The sequence below is a fragment of the Bos javanicus genome, chromosome 14 (assembly GCF_032452875.1).
Source record: "Bos javanicus breed banteng chromosome 14, ARS-OSU_banteng_1.0, whole genome shotgun sequence".
In the NCBI taxonomy this organism is placed as follows: domain Eukaryota; kingdom Metazoa; phylum Chordata; class Mammalia; order Artiodactyla; family Bovidae; genus Bos; species Bos javanicus.
The window spans coordinates 13,365,031-13,378,935 of NC_083881.1; positions in this window are offsets into that span (position 1 = coordinate 13,365,031).

Consider the following 13,905-nt stretch of genomic DNA (forward strand, 5'->3'; position numbering starts at 1 on the left):
TGTTTCAACATTCTCATGGTGTTAACGTCTCAAAAGAGTTCCTTGATCCTGGAGAAGCTCTCTTTTGTTTTGTTAATGGGCTCGATTTTTGTTTTGTTAATGGGCTTGCTGGCTATCACTCCCGGGGTGGTTCGGGCAAAACAGGCCTGGGGCCTCAGAGTATGGCTTTGGCCTCCAGTGTCTGAAAAAGTCTCCCCCGCTGAGGTATTCCATTACTATAAGCAGAGTCTACTCAGTGTCAATCACTTCCAGTAGTTTCACCATATTTGGGTGGTTCAACATTCTCATGCTGTTAACCTCTCAAAAGAGTTCCCTGATCCTGGAGAAGCTCTCTTTTGTCTTGTTAATGGCCTTGATGGCTACCACTCCCCTGGTGGTTCACGCAGAATAGGCCTCGGTCCTCAAAATCTGGCCTAGGCCGCAAGTGGCTGAAAAAGTCTCCCCCGCTGAGGTACTCCATTACTATAAGCAGAGTCTCCTCGTGTCAAACACGTCCAGTAGTTTCACAATATTCGGGTGGTTCAACATTCTCATGCTGTTAACCTCTGAAAACACTTTTGAAGGCTTGAGGAGCTCTTTTTTTCCCCTTGTTTTTGGCCTTGATTGCTACCACTCCCATGGTGGTTTGGGCCCAACGGGCCTCGGGCCTCAAAATCTGGCTTAGAACTCCAGTGGCTAAAAAAGTCTCCCCCGCTGAGGTACTCCTTTACTATAAGCAGAGTCTCCTCGTGTCAAACACGTCCAGTAGTTTCACAATATTCGGGTGGTTCAACATTCTCATGCTGTTAACCTCTGAAAACACTTTTGAAGGCTTGAGGAGCTCTTTTTTTTCCCTTGTTTTTGGCCTTGATTGCTACCACTCCCATGGTGGTTTGGGCCCAACGGGCCTCGGGCCTCAAAATCTGGCTTAGAACTCCAGTGGCTAAAAAAGTCTCCCCCGCTGAGGTACTCCTTTACTATAAGCAGAGTCTCCTCGTGTCAAACACGTCCAGTAGTTTCATAATATTCGGGTGGTTCAACATTCTCATGCTGTTAACCTCTGAAAACACTTTTGAAGGCTTGAGGAGCTCTTTTTTTTTTCCTTGTTTTTGGCCTTGATCGCTACCTCTCCCATGGTGGTTTGGGCCCAGCGCGCCTCGGGCTTAAAACTCCAGTGGCTAAAAAAGTCTCCCCCGCTGAGGTATTCCTTTACTATAAGCAGAGTCTCCTCAGTGTCAATCACCTTCAATAGTTTCACAATATTCGGGTGGTTCAAGATTCTCATGCTGTTAACCACTTATGGCATTTAAACATGTATAATATCATGTATGAAACGAGTTGCCAGTCCAGGTTCGATGCACGATACTGGATGCTTGGGGTTGGTGCGCTGGGACAACCCAGAAGGATTGTATTGAGAGGGAGGAGGGAGGAGGGTTCAGGATGGGAAACACATGTATACCTGTGGTGGAATCATTTCAATAATTGGAAAAACTAATAGAATATTGTAAAGTTTAAAAATAAAATAAAAGTAAAAGTAAAAGAATTCCTTGATCATGGTGAAGCACTCTTTCGTCTTGTTAATGGCCTTGATGGCTACCACTCCCCTGGTGGTTCGGGCATAACAGGCCTCGGGCCTCACAGTCTGGCTTTGGACTCCAGTGGCTGAAAAAGTCTCCCCCGCTGAGGTACTCCATTACTATAAGCAGAGTCTCCTCAGTGTTAATCACTTCCAATAGTTTCACAATATTCAGGTGGTTCGAGATTCTCATGCTGTTAACCACTCAAAAGAATTCCTTGATCCTAGAGAAGCTCTCTTTTGTTTTGTTAATGGCCTTGATCGCTACTACTCCCCTGGTGGTTTGGCACAACAGGCCTCCGCCCTCAAATCTGGCTTTGGCCTCCAGTGCCTGAAAACGTCTCCCCCACTGAGGTACTCCATTAGTATAAGCAGAGTCTCCTCAGAGTAAATCACTTCCAGTAGTTTCACAATATTTGGGTGATTCAACATTCTCATTGTGTTAACCTCTCAAAACAGTTTTGGAGGCTGGAGATCCTCTGCTTTGTCTTGTTAATGGCCTTGATGGCCTCCACTTCCCTGGTGGTATGGGCAGAACGGGCCTTGGGCCTCTGCCTCTGCCTTTGGCCTCAAATGGATGAACAAATCTCCCCTGCTGAGGTACTCCATTAGTATAATAGAGTCTCCTCTGTGTCAATCACTTCCAGTAGTTTCACAATATTCGAGTGGTTCAACATTCTCTTGCTTTTAAACTCTAAAAACAGTTATTGGATGATGGAGATGCTCTTTTTTGTCTTTTTAATGGCCTTGATTGCTACCACTCACCTGGTGGTATGGGTGGATCGGGCCTTAGGCTTCCAAGTGGGTGAACAAGTCTCTCCCACTGAGGTACTCCATTACTATAATCAGAGTCTCCTCACTCTCAGTCACTTCCAGTAGTTTCACAATATTCGGGTGGTTCAACATTCTCATGCTGTTAACCTCTCGAAACAGTTCCTGGATGCTGGAGAGTCTCTCTCTTGTGTTTTTAGCCGCCTTAATGGCTACCACTGCCCTGGTGGTACGGGCCAAACGGGCCTCGGGCCTCTGCCTCTGTCTTTGGCCCCCTAGTGAGTGAACAGGTCTCCCGCGCTGAGGTAGTCCATTACTATAATCAGAGTCTCCTCAGTACCAATCACTTCCAGTAGTTTCTCAATATTTGGGTGGTTCAACATTCTCATGCTGTTAACCTCTCAAAACAGTTCCTGGATTCTGGAGAAGCTCTCCTTTGTCTTGTTAATGGCTTGATGGCCACCACTCCCCTGGTCAGAACAAGCTGATCCAACTTCCCTATGGCAAAGTGGCCTTCACCAATTGTGTGAAGGATCTCATAGTGCGCATTATGAGCCACCTTTTTAGCAGAGATGGCCATGGTGTCCTGCATCCCTAACTATACTACCAAGCCTCAGTAAGAATGCTAACTGTACTAACAATGATGAGTATGCTAACAATACTATAGAACTGTCATATTTGTTTCCTTCTTTTCATTTCTTGTTATGTCGAAACAAAAATTTGGATTGATGGACCAAAATATGTGTCACAGCAGGCACGTTACAGCTCAGTTCAACTCAAGCAGACAGATCTTTTACTAGTCCAGCACTCCTTGAGTCCTCACCCTGTTGATCCCTCTTGGCTTCCCCTTTACATTTTCTTTTGATTATGCCCAGGTTGAATAGGGCTTGTACCCACCAGCAGTCAATGAAAGGGAATGCAAATGGGCATATTCTCAAGGCTGATTGACAATTCTAAGTTGTCTATCAGCTGGCTATGTTGTTTATGTCTTCCCATATTTCTTTCTGTTAGATGTAGATATTCATGAGTCCTTAATGGTCTCCTAACTGCCTAAGGTTACTAGGAGAAACCCCTGTGGTCTTTTTGTATCCATGATGTGCCTAGGGCCCATGTGCAGGAGTTGAAAAGTCTCTGTGGTTATTTTGTAATGTATCTGTGCACTCTCCTGGGTGTGTCTTGGTTGTAGTTTAGAGATCAGTTTACTGAGCGCTGAAGAATTGATGCTTTTGAACTGTGGTGTTGGAGAAGACTCTTGAGAGTCCCTTGGACTACAAGGAGATCCAAGCAGTCCATTCTGAAGGAGATCAGCCCTAGGATGTCTTTGGAAGGAATGATGCTAACACTGAAACTCCAGTACTTTGGCCACCTCATGAGAAGAGTTGACTCATTGGAAAAGACTGTGATGCTGGGAGGGATTGGGGGCAGTAGGAGAAGGGGAAGACAGAGGATGAGATGGCTGGATGGCATCGCTGACTTGATGAACGTGAGTCTGAGTGAACTCCAGGAGTTGGTGCTGGATAGGGAGGCCTGGCGTGCTCCGATTCATGGGGTCACAAAGAATCGGACACGACTGAGCGACTGATCTGATCTGATCTGATCTTACATCCCTTTCAGCCAGGCCTCCCTTCAAGTTTCTCATGTTTAACTTCCTAAATAACAGTCCCCCCTCAAGTGTATGGACCCCAATTCACTAGGGAAATGGATGTCATTCATTCTGTCTACTTCCTGCTTAGTTGGGGCAGTGTGGGGCCTTTGGTGTCCATCACTTGCTAGCTGTCAGTGAGAGGGGACAGTAAGGGCTGCTGATGTCTATCCAAGGGGTGTGGCTTGAGGAAGTCATCAGAGGGGTCAGGGGTTGATATCCATGTTGTATCAGAAGTTGAGCCTGTATTTTGTTGACCTGCTGCTACTGCTGCTAAGTCGCATCAGTCGTGTCTGACTCTGTGCGACCCCACAGACAGCAGCCCACCAGGCTCCTCTGTCCCTGGGATTCTCCAGGCAAGAATACTGGACTGGGTTGCCATGTCCTTCTCCATTGTTCACCTGAGAAGAAGTAAATTATGTAAGTTGAGGAAAGAAGGAGCAAACAGAATTTTAGGCCAGACACATGGTTGGACTGTATTCTTGATTGACTGAAACCAGGTTGCTGTGGTGACCTTGTCCAGGATTTGATTAGTTTTGAATAAGTTTTTGGTGCTCAGTCCTGACCTATTGATATAAGTCAGCTTTTTAAGAATTGGGTTAGAACATTCCACAGCTAGTCTTATTGAGCGTGTTCATGATTTCTGTGGTGGCTAGACTTAAGGAGTGTATATAAGAGTAACAGCACCAGAAATACATGAACCACATCAGGGTGTCCTGAGTATGGTCTTATGGGAACCGATAACAGACATGCAAAGGATCTCCCTGACTAACACAAACCAAGAGAGAGACAACGAAGTAGCCCAGACTGAACACAAGCACCATCCCAAGAAATCTTATCCCTAGGAGCTTAGCTTTTTGGATATTCATCAGAATGACCCTTATCTGTAGTCCTGAATAGATATCAGAGGTCTTCCAGAGGCTTGCAGGTATATCCGGTATCTTCTTCTATTTTATTCCACGACTTTACTTGAGAGTGGTGAATCCAGGAGTCATGTCTTGGTAACTTGGCTGCTGTGGAGGGCGAGAGTATTGCAGGGTAAGGGCCCTTCAGTGTGGGCTGGAGTTGAACTTTTGGGGAAGCATCTTTCCAAACCTTAACTACTAGGTGGGGGTATATAGTGGAGGTCTCTCAGATTCCTCTGGGTCCTGGTTGACACTCCACAATCACATTTCTTATTGGAATTACCCAATGACCATAGTGTAATTTCTAAGGGTTTGAGTCAATGGATCTAAAAAAAGGTCATTGACATAAACAAATGGCCTCTGATTTAACATCTCATAAGGGCTAAAACCAACCTGTTCTTTTGGAGCAATGTGAGTTTGGAGGAAGGCTATTGGTAAAGCCTCCTTCCATACGAGAGAGGTCTCCTGGATTATCTTTTTTATTGCCAATTTTAAGAATTGGCTGGCTGCTTTTTAGCTGTGCAATTTCAAGAAATGTACTTGACCTCTGTGTACTTTTTTTTTTTCCCCCACTAGTAAAATCAAAATACTGATTGTATTTACTTTGCCAGCTTGTTGTGAGGATTAAAGGGTTTTGAACAGAAACTGGCTTATAGAAATCAGTTATTTCTGACGAGTCTGGGAATCACTGGGTCACTTGGATAAGGGCCTAGCTTATCTGAGTCATAAGCATAGTTTTGCCAAACACTGTGTTTAGTGGACCAGGTTATGCTCTTTTCAGGCCCTTCACACCTTTCTCACAGAATCTCCATCCTAGAACTAGCTTGTGTTACCTATAAAATGGGGGGACATTAAGCATTATCCAAAGTCAAGACTTTGAATGGGAAGATTTCTGGAAGATCCCTCCCATCTCCAAAACCTCTGCTATTTTGAATCATTCTGGATTCTTACAAACTCATTGTAGCTTCTTTGGCTCTATAAAATAGGAAAAATTGATTTAATGCTCATTATATTGCTCAAATATTAGGTGAGGGTTTAAGAAAGATGCTTCATCTTACTGGAAGGAGGAGTACTTTGTAAGTCAGGATAAATACATACCTTGATCGGTTAAACACATTTGGACTCAGTTTTCTTTCTCCCTTAAGATTTTTCTCTCCTTTTACCCATTCTGCTGTATGTCCCTTCCTCTGCTATTTCCTCAAGTCTCAGTCAATACCCTTCAGAATACAGGCTTCTGGTGCTTCTTCTCTGTCAGAAGCAGGGCATTTAATCTGCAGTGCATACTTGCCTGCAGTATCTAGGGTGGTAGTTATCAGAGGAGCAGAACAGGGGTCTTGTAGAGTTGTCCATCACCCTTCTCCTCAACTAGTATAGACAGCCTGTGTCTGTTGGTTGTTGACTTGAGACTTCAACATGGCAGGATATCTATAACTTCCTGAGCCTCCTTATGCATCTTATGGTTACTTAATCCTCTGTGAACCCGGGCGAGGGAACTCAGAATCCCCATGGTTGGTATGAGCAATATATTCACGAAGTGATTCTGAAAGAGAAATTTCTTAGGGGGCAGGAAAGTAGCATCCTGTAAGAAGACCCATTCTCCTGTATTAGTGAGACTTCCCTGAGCACTGTGTGCCAGGCTCTGTGCTGGGTGCTGGGGATGTGAGTGAGCAAAACAAGTCCAAGTCTCTGTGATAACAGGGCTAGTTTTCTGGAGGAGACTTATTGGGTAAGAAATTACAGAGTTCAGTTCAGTCACTCAGTCGTGTCCAACTCTGTGACCCCCATGGACTGCAGCACACCAGACCACACACACAAGTGTTTGTCAGATTACAGTGGTGTTAGGTGCTATCAGAGAAAAGTTGCACAAATAATGATTGACTCCTATTGATATGGGTGCTAAAGAAGATTACAGGCTGATTGGTTCATCTTGTAGTTGTATTTACCCCAGGTCCTTACACACACCCAGGTGACAACATTTCAATGTCATTTCGTGGTTATGGAATTTTTGCAAAGGGGAAGGTTCAGATCATGGGTCTCGATGAAATGGGGTTTGAGGTTTCAATAAGGAAAGAACCTGGGAACAAGGGGTAGAATCTTCTACCATGAGCTGATGCCTCTAGGTGATTGGCTTAGCTCCGGGGACTGGAGAAACACGGAGCATGGATGGTGACTGACAGCTGGACTCATCAGATTCACACAAGGATCCTGAGAAAATCTCTGAAGTTTGTTCAGGGGATCCCAGTAAAGTATACTCTTGACTGAGGAGCTGACATATAGCTGGGATGGGTATCCTCTCATACCTGGCTTGCAGCTTTCAGGTGGACATTTAAAGGGGGGTGGTGGCTATCAGGTGTGCCTTTTCAGGGAGCTACACCAGGCCCCTCAAGAACTGTGGGCTGATAGATGTTACAGCCTTCTCACCTGGCTGACTCATTGATTGTTAGGAATGAAAAGCTGCTTGAGATGATTCAAGTGAACGGTTCTCATACCTGGAACTGGAATCACTGTGAAGCTTATAAAATAGAGAAACCCAGGGCATAGACTTACTGGGACAGATTTAGGATGATGTCAAGAGATAAGGATTGGGAATCTGTATATTTTTATATGTTCAGACTAAATGCCAAGTAAGGGGAGTCTGTGGGCAAGCATGAGCCAATCAGAAAGGGCCCCTGGTGGCTCAGATGGTAAGGAATTTGCCTGCAATGCAGGAGACCTTGATTTGATCCATGGGTGTGAAGATCCCCTGGAAAAGGGAGTGAAAACCCACTCCAGTATTCTTACCTGGGGAATTCCATGGACAGAGGAGCCTGTTGGGCTACAGTCCAATGGGTTGCAAAGAATTGGGCATGACTGATGACTAACACATTATTCTGTTCATTAATTTTAAATATAGTTATCATTACTGGAATATTACTTAGAAAATCACGATTTAAATCTTTGCATTAATGAATGATTCCCAGAACCAGATCAGAGTACTTTTAATACCATTCCTGTTTGGGAAACTAAATGCCTCTTCCTAATCCTGAAGATGAATTTTTACTTAAGGTGCTCACTATTTCTTTGGGAAAAGTGTGTGTGAGTGTGTCTGTGTGTGTGTGTATGTGTGAAAGCATGCTCACAGAATGTTTTCAGCAGTTGTTTCCAAAGAGTAGGTGAGGTGAGCCCTGTCGTTTCAGATGTCCTTTGACATGGCCCAGCGTGGGTTCTCTCAGTTCCATCTGGATTGCACGGATGAGAGGCAGAGCAGCATGTAGGTGAGCCGCTTTCTTCAACATTAAAGGCTCTTGTCTGTATTTGCTCAGTCGTGTCCGACTCTTTGCAACCCCATGGCCTATAGCCCATGGTAGTCCACCAGGCTCCTTTGTCCATGGAAATTTTCAGGCAGGCATACTGGAGCAGCTTTCCATTTCCTTCTGCAGGGAACTTCCCTGCTGCTGCTGCTGCTGCTGCTGCTGCTAAGTCGCTTCAGTCGTGTCCGATTCTGTGCGACCCCATAGACGGCAGCCCACTAGGCTCCTCGGTCCCTGGGATTCTCCAGGCAAGAATACTGAAGTGGGTTGCCATTTCCTTCTCCAGGGATCTTCCCTACCCAGGGCTCAAACCCATGTCTCTGCGTCTCTTGCATTGGTAGGTGTATTCTCTACCACTGGCCCCACCTGGGAAGCCCCTTAAAGGCAATTATTATTGACCTAAAAAGGACTCTGTTTGCCAACATAACTATTGTAAAAGGCATTCATTGATTCCATCAGCAATTAACAAATAGTTAGCCCAGGCCACGTGCCAGATAACTATTTCTGTTCTAGGGATTCAGAGAGAATTAGGGCCTGGACATTAGTCATATGGGACCACCAAGGTTTTGAGTTTAGTTGGGGAAGTGTATTTAGGCAAAAAGGCTGTTCCACTGCAGTGTGGTTAGGTTTATACTTAATTCTCTAGCCCCATCGCTTACACAGTGTTCACTGACTGCAAAGATCACACTGAGAGTAAACGGGACCTAGCACTAGGAGGTCCAATACCTCTTTCAAGTCCTCTGCTCCCCATGAACACTTTGGGGAATTATTCATTCTCCACAAGTAACCCAGTCTCTATGGCTCCTGTAGAGCAGGGCTGAGAGCTTCTAATTCAGCCACACATATACTGTTTCCATAGTTATATGATTGGAGTGACTAATTCATCAAAAGTAAGTTTCTAAAGCCTAATGTAATACTATCTATGAGCTGATACACACTTCCTTTAAAATTGATATATTTTTTCTATTAAAAAATACCAGGAATAATCTGGGAAGTCTTTAAAAGTCATTCAGTTTATTCCCATTTATTCCATTGCTATGCATGAGGAATACGCTAAGAGTTTTACATAGGTGATTTTAATTTACAACAATTTTGTGAGACTTTCATTACCTCCAGATGGGGAAATAGAAGCCCAGACAGCTGAACTAATTTGCCAAAAAGACAAAGAGAAAATAACAGAATCAGGGTTCAAATTTAAGTGTGTCTAATTCTAAAGTCCACAGTTTAAAAAAGAAAACTCCTCTACGCTGTCTGTTTTGATTATATATAGACACATACGTGTGTAGTATTGGAAGCTGTCATTCATCATCTGAAATTTAGGACCACTTAGGGACTATCTGATCTTGAGTGTAAAATATAAATCCTGTCTATAAAGATTTTGATTTGTCTTCAGACATATAGCAAGCATCTGCTGATCAAGTATTGGACATTGTGTGTACATACATGCATGGACATATGCACACACATATGGACACAGCCATCAAAAGAGCAACTGTGCAGCCAGAGACACAAAAGACAGGATAAGATTCTTTTATATTGCAAAAATACCACCCAGCTTATCAGGCATCCCCTATGTTGGACTTGGCAGATTATCAAGATTTCTTGTTAATCTTATTGGTCATGCTTTCCATGTTCCTGGTACAAACAGTGTGTATAATATATTCCATTTTGTGGAAAATATAGGATGAGATACACAGACACACATAGACCTATAATGAGTTTTTCCCCCATGATTTTTGCACATATAGACTATCTGTAAGTTTACTTAAAAAATTCATAAACATGGTTGCCTCTGAGTTGGAACCTAAGTGCCAGAGGTGGGAAAGAGAATAACTATGCAGTACATTCTCTTTTATAGTATGTAAACGTTTTAATCACAGTATGGATTCCTGATTCAAAACAAACTATTAAACATACAAACAAACATAAAAATAGACTATGCTCCTGTGTCCATGTTACCTTCTGATGTTTCTGTATTGGTTCCCGTGAGTGACTGGTTGATTCTGAATGTGATTTACTCTGAGAGCATTTATGATACGGTTGGAGGCTGTTTATGATTTAGTGGAGAGAAGCAGATTGATGGAAGCCCATTGAAGGTGGGGAGGATGGAAATGCTCCAGAGGAAAATTCCTCCATCCTCAGTCAGGAAAGGCCTGGGAGTGATGTGTCAGTAATTCCAGTAAATCAGTTAAGAAATAAACTGGACTCTTTCTGGGAGTATCTAGGGGTATGAGGAGATTTGAACTGAATTTAGAGAACTTTTTTTTGTTTTTGAAAGATAAGATGACTGTACATGCCAGACTGACCCACAGCCACATAACTGAGATGCAGACTTTAAAAGGACTAGCGGACTTTGTTCAGTACTTGCATGCAGTGGGACAGATGAGTTGTCATTTGGCTGGTCTCATCTCATTTAACCTTTAAACAATCATATCAAGTAATATCCCATTTTACCTGTGCAGAAATTAGGAGCCCAGAGTTAGGGGTTTGTCAATTGGCCCAAGATGTCACAGATGATATGCTGAGGTCACAATATGGCACCAAGGACTCTGATTCCAAACCCTGGGCTCTGCCTAACACTGCCTGGAAGAAAAGAAGCCACAAGAAACTGGCAAATAATTATTCTAAGGTAGTGGCTGTCAGACACTGGCTACATCAGAATCTCCTGCATAGCTTTTTAAAGCACTTATTGCTAACCCCATGTTAGGGACGTTAAATAGATAGTCTTGTTTAGGCTTCAGAGACAAAGCAAAACAGGGCTCTGACCTTGCTTCTAACCTGCCTTGGACACTGCCCTGACTGTGAGTGACCGGGAGTGACTGTCTGCTGTGAGTGCAAGACTTGCAGCACCACAGATAAGATGGGAGATGAATCTTGAGATTGTTGAGCCCCTGGAGCGGGGCTGGCCAACCAAGCCCCAGGCTTGACAACATTCCAAGTTGTACAAGACAAAGAGCATTAACATGAACCCAGGCTTGCAATTTGCTCGCAGATTGATGATATCAGTTTGGGTCCTGGGATTATAAGCAGGAACCCCTGAACTACAGCCTTGGAAGTCTCACGCACTGAGGAGACTCGCTGCCTGGGACCTTTCCCCAATTGGTACTCCAAATACGCTGTGACACGGGACTTCCCAGCGCTGTTTAAGTCCGGATGTTGAACCCAATTTGGTGATGTATCCTCTGCTGTTTCTATTTGGGCCTTCTTTTAATGTTAGTATATTGAAATTAAGCTGTATAATTCTCTAATTATTTGTATTATTTATTTGCATAAAAATGTGTGGCTTATCTTGTTAACAAAGTCTTTGAACCTGAGACAAAAAGGAGAACTTTCCGGCAAAACATTAATTGGTGCTGTGAGCAGGACTTGTGAAACAAAATGCCACTCTAATAAGACAAAGATTAAGATTGATGAAGTTTTTTTTATTCCCAGATGGGAAGATTCACCTTATTGCTCATTAGCTAACACATGGGACAGATTCACTGGATTGTGTGAGAATTGGAACTATACATTAAAGTGGGCCAAACCTTTAAAAGTTATTAAATGTTTGTGGTTCACACTGATTGAGAAAGGATAAGAATGTGCCATGCTGGATAAGAGGCTTGATCCTCCTTTCTGCCTCCTGTAAGGTACGTGAAGCTAACTTAAAATTGTCTAGAGAGAAGTTACAATTGGAAAATGAATTATGTGATCTGTGAGGATGGTTGTCCATGTTACCATGCCAAAATTATATTTAACTGATCAACCTTCATTTTCCTTTAGGTCAGCTCTCCCTTGAGCCAGTCCACAGCCCTAACTCTCCTTTCTCTCTCCTTTCTTTGTCCACTTGCTATCGTGCTGCTGCCTTATCTGCCCCCCTTCTTCCTCTGTTTCCCTCTCTATCAGCTAATTGCTTTCTAGCTTCCCCTGTTTCTCAGAGGAGATGGGAAACCTAGCTTCCCCAACTCCTTCCCCCACTCTAGCAAGTTTCATTTCTGCCCCTGTTGTCAGAGACAATGTGAACACCATTTGATCTATATTTTGGCTATAAAAGTATGACTACAGAAAGGAAAGATGACACTTTTGGACACAGGATGGCCATGATATTCTTTAGATTCTGGAGCAAACTGATTGAAATGAAATTGTTTTTTTCCTTTGAAACTGCAAAACCAGTGCTTTTTGCATATGCAATGAAAGACAGCTAGCTGATCTGACCTGATCTGAGCTTGTTAAAAAGCCTACCTAGAAAAAAGCTTCCAGTTAACTTTGCCTGAGCTTTCCAGATGGTGCTAGTGGTAGATAAACTGACTGCCAATGCAGGAAATGCATTGAACCCATGTTCCATCTTCCTGGGTCAGGAAGATCCCCTGGAGGAGAGCATGGCGGCCCACTCCAGTATTCTTGCCTGGAGAATCCCATGGACAGAGGAGCCTGGTGGGCTGCATTTCGTAAGGTTGCAGAGACTTGAAAATGACTGAAGTGACTCAGCACAGCAAGCAACCTTTGTCACGTCCTTGAAATGCACAGCCCAATTTGTCAGTTCAGTTCAGTTCAGTCGCTCAGTCGTGTCCGACTCTTTGCAACCCCATGAATCGCAGCATGCCAGGCCGCCCTGTCCATCACCAAGGCCCGGAGTTCACCCAGACTCAGGTCCATCGAGTCAGTGATGCCATCCAGCCATCTCATCCTCTGTCGTCCCCTTTTCGTCCTGGCCCCAATCCCTCCCAGCATCAGAGTCCTTTCCAATGAGTCAACTCTTCGCATGAGGTGGCCAAAGTACTGGAGTTTCAGCTTTAGCATCATTCCTTCCAAAGAAATCCCAGGGCTAATCTCCTTCAGAATGGACTGGTTGGATATGTCCTCAGCCTTGTACAAATTAGAATTTCAAGTCATGGGGGGAAAAAAAAAGAGAGAGACATTTTAAATCTCAAGGGGAAAACTATGAGATCTCTGTCTGGATTTATGTATTATGTCTCAGTGTACATCTTTGCTTTTGGGTCACATTGCTGAAGTTGGTTTGTAAATGAGCTCTAATTCAATTGACTTAAACAAAGTAAGTGCTTACAAATTAAACAATTAGAAGAGAAGTTAACCTAAATGCATTTCAGGTTCAGGTGAACTAGAGATATCTGTTTGCGAATCTAATTAAGACATGTCTTGAGTCATCGATATTGTGTAATACTTTCATTGTGCCTAGGCTTAATGTAAACTAAATTTGTCAACAAGGAAAGTAACTCGAGTGAAGAAACTTTAAAAACGAAAAATATAAATGAGACAAGAGCTTTTAGATAAACTCTATTAAGAATAATTCAAGTTTAGGAATGTCTGTCTAAATAGTCTCTCCAGATTGGGGTAATTTGGATTTCTAGGGTTGTGCTAAACTAAGTGATGAAAGTTTATTGAATAGCTAGGTCATTTCCAAATAAATAAGATTTTGAAACATTAATTACTGAACACTAACCTCCCCTTGGGGATTCCCAGGTGGCACTAGCGGTAAAGAACCTGCCTGACAGTGCAGGAGATATGGGTTTGATCCCTAGCTTGGGAAGATTCTTGGAGAAGAAAATGGCAACCCACTCCAGTATTCTCCAGCCTGGGAAACTGCATGGGCAGAGGAGCCTGGTGGGCTACAGTCTATGGGCTCACAAAGAGTTGGACATGACTTAATGACTAAACAACAGCAATAAGACCATTTTGGGATTTTGGATATGTATGTATTTCACTTCTTATTTTGAAAGAATTTAGAACTTATAGAAACTGGAA